Source organism: Aplysia californica, unplaced genomic scaffold, assembly GCF_000002075.1.
Source record: "Aplysia californica isolate F4 #8 unplaced genomic scaffold, AplCal3.0 scaffold00417, whole genome shotgun sequence".
NCBI lineage: Eukaryota > Metazoa > Mollusca > Gastropoda > Aplysiida > Aplysiidae > Aplysia > Aplysia californica.
This window is the reverse complement of record NW_004797687.1, coordinates 386,249-394,000: the sequence shown is the minus strand read 5'-3', so window position 1 is coordinate 394,000 and position 7,752 is coordinate 386,249.

Here is a 7,752-nt window from a genome sequence, read left to right as displayed (position 1 = left end):
GTGCTGATTCTGAACTGACGGATCACGGCGAGCGCTTGCTATATGACCATTTCGCGCGGACGTCCGAGAGAGCACCTACGTCACGGTGTATTTTTTGCTGCGCCGATGTCGTCTATTTCGTTAGGCTGTGCGAATCTGTGCAAGAACATGTAGATCTCCGAGCTACAACTTAATGCAGTAAACTAAATGTTTCTTTCATAGTCCTTCAAGGCTAGATAAATGGTTAACCAAGAAATTATTACCCCTTTTTATGCAAATTGTGTAGTGTGCGGTGCAAAAATCAAATTTTTCTATCGATAAAACATGCGCTCGCTGTCACATCGACATCACTTGAAATTAAAATGCATGCGTTTACGAGGTGTACATCGCTCCTAATTTCCCTTCTCAAGATAGAAAACTTATTTTTGCTGATGTTCTCAGAGAATTTGTGTCTTTGCATTTTGTAGAAATATTGTTTTTCTATTGTTTTGCCACGTGTCGCAGCACACTTCTTACGGCGTCGTCAAATTACAACCGTGGAAATTGGACAATTTCACAAAGATCATTGATAGAAAACATTCGTTTATTTTGAATATTGTCAGTTTTAATGGTGGGCTTGCGTGGTACGTTATCATTCTTTCACAAAACCCGAAACATCGGTAGATATTAAGCTTTTTACGAGAGCTAGCTCGTCGACAATCACTCGCCGTCAGTCAAAAATGGCCGCGATGGAGGCTGTCCGCGTCGCTCCTTTCTTTCAACGTTTCAATAGATTTAACACTATCAAGTCACTCTTCCCACCTTAAGATCAAGTTCACTTTGTCAGAAAAAGTGTAAAGATAAAGACTATCTTAAGAGAAGAGAGATATCATAAAGACCAAACAAAAAAATGAGTCAAATACCACAGTCAAATCGGGGTCATTCTCTTTCAAACAAACTGGGACCGACCGCTTTCCCGATAAAAAATCCCAAATGTAGAGAATGTTACGGTCAAAGCTAGAAATGTAGGTCTGTTGCTTAATGGGGGGGAAAATTGGAATCTCTTTGCTTCACAACACTGCTGCAGAGACTTGACTCTATCTTCTAAACGGTTGAAATAATTAAGCCAACTCTTGTCTTTCACCAATGGTCTATAAATAGCCCTTGGTGGGTTCCCAATTTTGTCGTCTCTGCATTCCTTCGACGTGTTTTTATTTTATTTGTTTTTCTAGCTCAGATTTGGAAAGGGGTACTATTTTGTCTTACTGCTATTGTTGAATATCCTTCTTTTTTTCTGTTTTTGCTGCCCGGTTTATTATATTATTATTTTTTATACTTGCTTTGGGATTTGTTTCACAAACAAAGCTTTATTCAACTAGCGCTATTTTTGCAAAAGAAAAAAACAACGAAAGGGACCTCAAAACAAGTGACCAATCAAACTCTAGTGCCGTTTTTATTCTCCTTTTTGCGCGTAAATATTTGCCATAGACTTAGATCAGTCTATATAGTTCATATCTTTATTCAGGCGGCTGTCTTCATATTTTGGTCGTGCATGATCGATGATCAATGAAAGATTTGAACGGGAACAATTCTTATATTTCTTTGGCATCGATACAGACACTCAGACACTATTATTTTATTTTATTTTGACCACTAAATAAAATCTAGCTAATTTATTACGGTTAACTATGCCCAAGAAACTTAACGTGTAGCTTTTTTTGCAGGCCAGCAACCAAACAAAAATGTAATACTACAGTATTTGTCTTTGTTTTTTTTTCATTGAAATATCTTGATGCATTAATTATAATTAAAACAAAAAATCCTCTGTCTAGGCTCACATTGCTTTTTTGGTGCATACAGAGGATTAGCATGGGTGGTTGGCGGGTGCTCTGGTGTGGTTTATTCCTTCTTTCCTATCAAACGCCTATCGTATCTCTCCTTATTCTTCTTTTTTTTTTATGGTAGTTACTCTTAACACCTCTAATAATTATCTTCTGGCGCTCATATGACCTTACGCAGCTGCGAGCGCCGTAAAACCTTTACTAAAAATAATTAATAAATATATATATATATATATATATATATATATATATATATATATATATATATATATATATATATATATATATATATATATATATAATATATAAGGGAATGGAATCCTGTTATAACGAGAGGGAGGTGACCGGTGCAAAAGTTATACCAGGATTCTCGTTATAGGGAATCCAGTAATAAATGGAAATAATAAAGTAGGTCTAATCTACGAGTTTAGTGTTCTGTTTATTTCTTTTTGTTATCTCCCCTGATGATGACATTGTTCAACATGACCTCTTGGTCTTACTTGATCAAAAATCGAATCGGGTTTCTTTCCCTAGCGCTAGCGATGTTGACAGCACGGCGTTGGCGATCAGAAAGAATGCGCTCTGGGCTAACTCGCCCGCTGTGTTGTCCCCAAGGAGATTAAAAGTTCTAAACTCCTTGGTTGCCCCCCACCCCACCATACCCTGTGGTGAGTTTCGTCTGCTTGCGCACGTTGCATACCCTTTCACTCCATCCATCACAGCATTGTGACCTCTCCATCCCCGCATCGGAGAACTGAGGGCCTGGGTAGAAATTTAGACTAGGCTGGCCTATCACGCAATGCGTTCTGCTTGTCTGCGCATACCACACCCTCCCCACTCATTGCTCTGACCTTCATTGTTAGCAAACGTGGGCTCTCCCATTCTTTGTTTCGCTCAAGGAGTTGATGTAAGGTTCTAGGTTTCGCTAGATCACCAACAAGTTTCTCAACTGGCGAGGTGTTACATTATGTATAAATGGCTTATGCGCTGTGCACAGCAGCATCAATAATACGCTATAACCGACTCCCGTGTTTGTCTGGTTGCGCTATAGCAGTATTTTATTCACAAAGATAAAGAAGGGGAAAAAAACGGGGTTTTAGAAGAGTGTCTTTATAACAGATTTATCGTTGTTTCAGGACTCGTTATAAGTGGACTCCATTGTATAAATGCATGCGTGGGCTTAATTCAATATCAGAGAAATTGAGCCACCGGCATGCTCCAAGTGTTTCTGCTGTTGAAAAAACATTCAATGTCATTTTTTTTGTGTGTGAAATATCTATATATGTATGTTATAATATAACTACTGTCCCAGACTCAATGACCTCGAGGAAACAATTAATAGATCTAACTTCTCCAATTCTGCGCAGATCTGCACCAAATTTGGGATGAAATATGTTTGATCAACTGGACGCCGAATCTATGCTCAAATGGGAACTTGTCAAACAAGGACTGTCGTTGCATCAGCCATATCCTGGAGCAACTCAGAAAAGGTCTTTTGTATTAGAAAATACAAAACGGGCAATTTCTGTGGCAATAAAATGAAAGCGCTTAGAATGTTAGGCATACTGTTCATTGGTGATTATGAACGTCTTTTTACATTTAATTTATGAGGTTTACGTTTAAGGGTGATTTTGACTACGACAATGTTTCAAAATTAGGATGGGAAAATTATTTGATTTCGACGCTTCGCCACTGGCTAGGCCTATCTGGTCCGATGAGGGGTGCTATTCTCAGGAAATAGCCTACTCTAGCCTACTCAGTTTTCATAGCATTTACAGTAACAGCACGTCATTGTAATATTTCCCGACTTAGATCTACATATTATAATTCTTTCATTTTAACTCCAGTGGAAGTTTTATGGTCCCTGCAAAGCAAATCTTATAGGTCACATTTAAAAGCAGCAAAGATTGAAGATGATACCATGAGAGTGTTTACAGTAACAGCGAGAGGCGCCAGTTTTGTCTGTGTGTGTGTGTGTGTGTGTGTGTGTGTGTGTATGTGTATGTGTGTGTGTGTTGGTGTGTGTTGGTGTTGTTGTTTTGGTTGTGTGTTTGTTTTTTTTTGTTGTTTTTTTTTCACCGCTCGCAACTGCATAAGGTCATATGAGCGCGTGAGACACATTAAACATTTTCAGTTGGTAGGTAGTAAACTTTGAATTTTTCCTGGATGGCAGCAGAAACATACTCTTATCGATGTTGGACCATCACCAAATAAAAAAATAGGAATCTTTAATGAGCACAACTTGCACACAAGAACCTCCGAGATTTTTCGCCCTTGTCTGAGCATGTTAGGCGTTGACCTTTCCCACCCTAAGATCAGGGGTGTGGCTAAAAGACAGCAGTAAGAAGGAGCCAAGGAGTAACTGTAGAAAGGCTGCAGAAAGAGTCAGGAGCCCAGAGGAGGGGGCAAAGGAGGTGAAGGGGTGGGTGCAGAAAGCAGAGTCGAAAACAGACGACAGAACATTGCTGGAGAGCAGAAAAGGAGGTGAAAGGAGACCATTTTAGAGAAGAAAAATGTCCGTCGCTTCCGGATTCGAACCCAGGACCTATTGAATGAGAGGCGAACACCTTAACCTCTAGGCAACGAGAGCCCCGTGGGGGCACTGTAAAAATCTCTGGCGATACTAGAAAGTTGTTTACAATGAACAGAAGGAGAGATAAGGACGATATTTGATACTATTGAGAGGAAACATTAAAAAGGACACGCCTGCACCAGAACACCCGGCCGTCAACCAACCGGTGAGTCACTTTTAAGTAGCTACGTATAATTATAATTTTCGCAATTTTTAGCTCAAGGTGTAGATAGGATGGCCCATTGGTTAGACAGCTGGACTCACGATCGTTAAGGTTGTGTCTCTAATCGTGTCCAGGCTAGTTTGGAGCTGTGATCAGAAAGCAAAATATGAATTATCACTCGTATGCAGACGATACACAGTTATATTTATAAATCTATTCCACCATCAGATGTTAAAACCTTGCTTAACACCATATTATTAGTCTGTGTATTGATAAAGTAAAGATGTGGATGATTGATAATAACTTCCAGCTTAATGAAAATAAAATTGAAATTCTTTTATGTAACCCAAGGAAAAGCCATGTCCCCATAGACTTTTATCATATTTGTACTGAAAATGAAAAACTGTATTTTACTGATAAAGCAAAAAAATCTGGGAGTGTATTTTGATTCTAAATTGTCAATGGAACATCATATCAATTATTTGTGTACCATTTTTTTTGGTGAATTGCGTAGAATTGGTCATATGTCTATGTTTTTGAATGAACACTCGATGAAAACGCTCGTGTCATCTTTCTTGTTTTCACGCATTGATTATTAAATTGCAATGCTTTACTAGCTAACTTACCAAATACCACTCTTCACAAGTTACGTTTTCGAAATCATGCTGCTAGGCTTGTACTAAAGAAAAAGAAGAGGGATCACGTTACTCCCATGTTAAAAATGTTGGATTGGCTTCCCGTGTCAGCTAGAATGTCATATAAAATTGCAATATTTTGTCATAAATGTGTCAATAACAAAGCTCCCTCATATCTTAGTCATCTCATCCAGATTTATGTTTCATCTAGATCACTAAGATCATGCGATCAGTATATTTTAAGAGTTCCTAGAAAAGGGGGTAAAAAATTAGCTGAAAGATCGTTTGCCCACCTTGCTCCATCAGTTTGGAACTTCTCTTCCCCAACCCTTGAGACATACAACATCTGAGTTTAAATTTAAAGAATCTTTAAAGACACATTTAAAGACATAATTTTTACGTCAGTAGATTCATGTTCAGTACAATGTTATTTAAATGACTACGTATCCATTTATGTATTTTGCGAATTGCATTGTGTATATATTATTCTATTATGTATGTGAATGTGCTCATTTCGTAATGATGTGTAAGCGTGCGCATGTGATAAGCAAGTAGATGTTTGTGCGCGCGCGCGCGCGCGCGCGTGTGTGTGTGTGTGTGTATGTGTATGTGTATGTGTAAGTGTAAGTGTAAGTGTAAGTGTGTGTGTGTGTGTGTGTGTGTGTGTGTGTGTGTGTGTGTGTGTGTGTGTTTGGCGCGCATGTGTGTGCACATGTGTGCATGTAATGTGTGCGTGAATGTGTGTGTGCGTTTGTGTGTGTATGGGTGTATGTGTGTATGTGTGTGTGTGTGTGGGTGTGTGTATCATGTGGGTGTGTGTATCGTGTGGGTGAATATTGCTTGTACATGCATTTATGTAAAGCGCCTAGAGCATTATAGAAATGATCTTTATTATTATCATTATTATTATTATCTTCTTGTTTTGTAATCATCAGCAAGGTTATTTTTTCAAAAACTATGACGTCACCAGAACGTGTGATGGGATGACCCCACACTTAGGTATAGTTAATGTGGGCACTACAAGAAATACAATAATTATGAAGACAGAAAGACAGATCCGACAGCGCTCTCGATTTAGGCGAATAACTCCAGCTCTATGCATTACACTATGTGGTAAAAACCAATCTTACACGACTGCACGGGAGTCTGTTCCTTAAAACTTTTAATTAATATCCGAAATGGAGGACTTTGAGTCCTAAACCCTTAGATTTTTAATGGTGAGCTAAAATAGTCCGAGTAGTAATGTACTACAAAGAGATAGGCTACACTTGACGTGAGAGATAGCGAAGGGGGGGGGGGGAAGAAAGAAGAAGAAGAAGAAGAAGAAGAAGAAGAAGAAGAAGAAGAAGAAGAAGAAGAAGAAGAAGAAGAAGAAGAAGAAGAAGAAGAAAGAGGAGGAGGAGGAGGAGGTATTTATTATTTTTAGTAAAGGTTTTACGGCGCTTGCAGCTGCGTAAGGTCATATGAGCGCCAGAAGATAATTATTAGAGGTGTTAAGAGTAACTACCATAAAAAAAGAAGAATAAGGAGAGATACGATAGGTGTTTGATAGGAAAGAAGGAACAAACCACACCAGAGCACCCGTCAACCACCCATGCTAATCCTCTGTATTCACCAAAAAAGCAATGTGAGCCTAGACAGAGGATTTTTTGTTTTAATTATTATTACATCAAGATATTTCAATGAAAAAAACCCAAAGACAAATGCTGTAGTATTACATTTTTGTTTGGTTGCTGGCCTGCAAAAAAGCTACGCGTTAAGTTTCTTGGGCATAGTTAACCGTAATAAATTAGCTAGATTTTATTTAGTGGTCAAAATTAAATAAAATAATAGTGTCTGAGTGTCTGTATCGATGCCAAAGAAATATAAGAATTGTTCCCGTTCAAATCTTTCATTGATCATCGATCATGCACGACCAAAATATGAAGACAGCCGCCTGAATAAAGATATGAACTATATAGACTGATCTAAGTCTATGGCAAATATTTACGCGCAAAAAGGAGAATAAAAACGGCACTAGAGTTTGATTGGTCACTTGTTTTGAGGTCCCTTTCGTTGTTTTTTTCTTTTGCAAAAATAGCGCTAGTTGAATAAAGCTTTGTTTATGAAACAAATCCCAAAGCAAGTATAAAAAATAATAATATAATAAACCGGGCAGCAAAAAAAAAGAAAAAAAAAGAAGGATATTCAACAATAGCAGTAAGACAAAATAGTACCCCTTTCCAAATCTGAGCTAGAAAAACAAATAAAATAAAAACACGTCGAAGGAATGCAGAGACGACAAAATTGGGAACCCAAGGGCTATTTATAGACCATTTGTGAAAGACAAGAGTTGGCTTAATTATTTCAACCGTTTAGAAGATAGAGTCAAGTCTCTGCAGCAGTGTTGTGAAGCAAAGAGATTCCAATTTTCCCCCCATTAAGCAACAGACCTACATTTCTAGCTTTGACCGTAACATTCTCTACATTTGGGATTTTGTATCGGGTTAAATAGCGGTCGGTCCCAGTTTGTTTGAAAGAGAATGACCCCAATTTGACTGTGGTATTTGACTCATTTTTTTGTTTGGTCTTTATGATATCTCT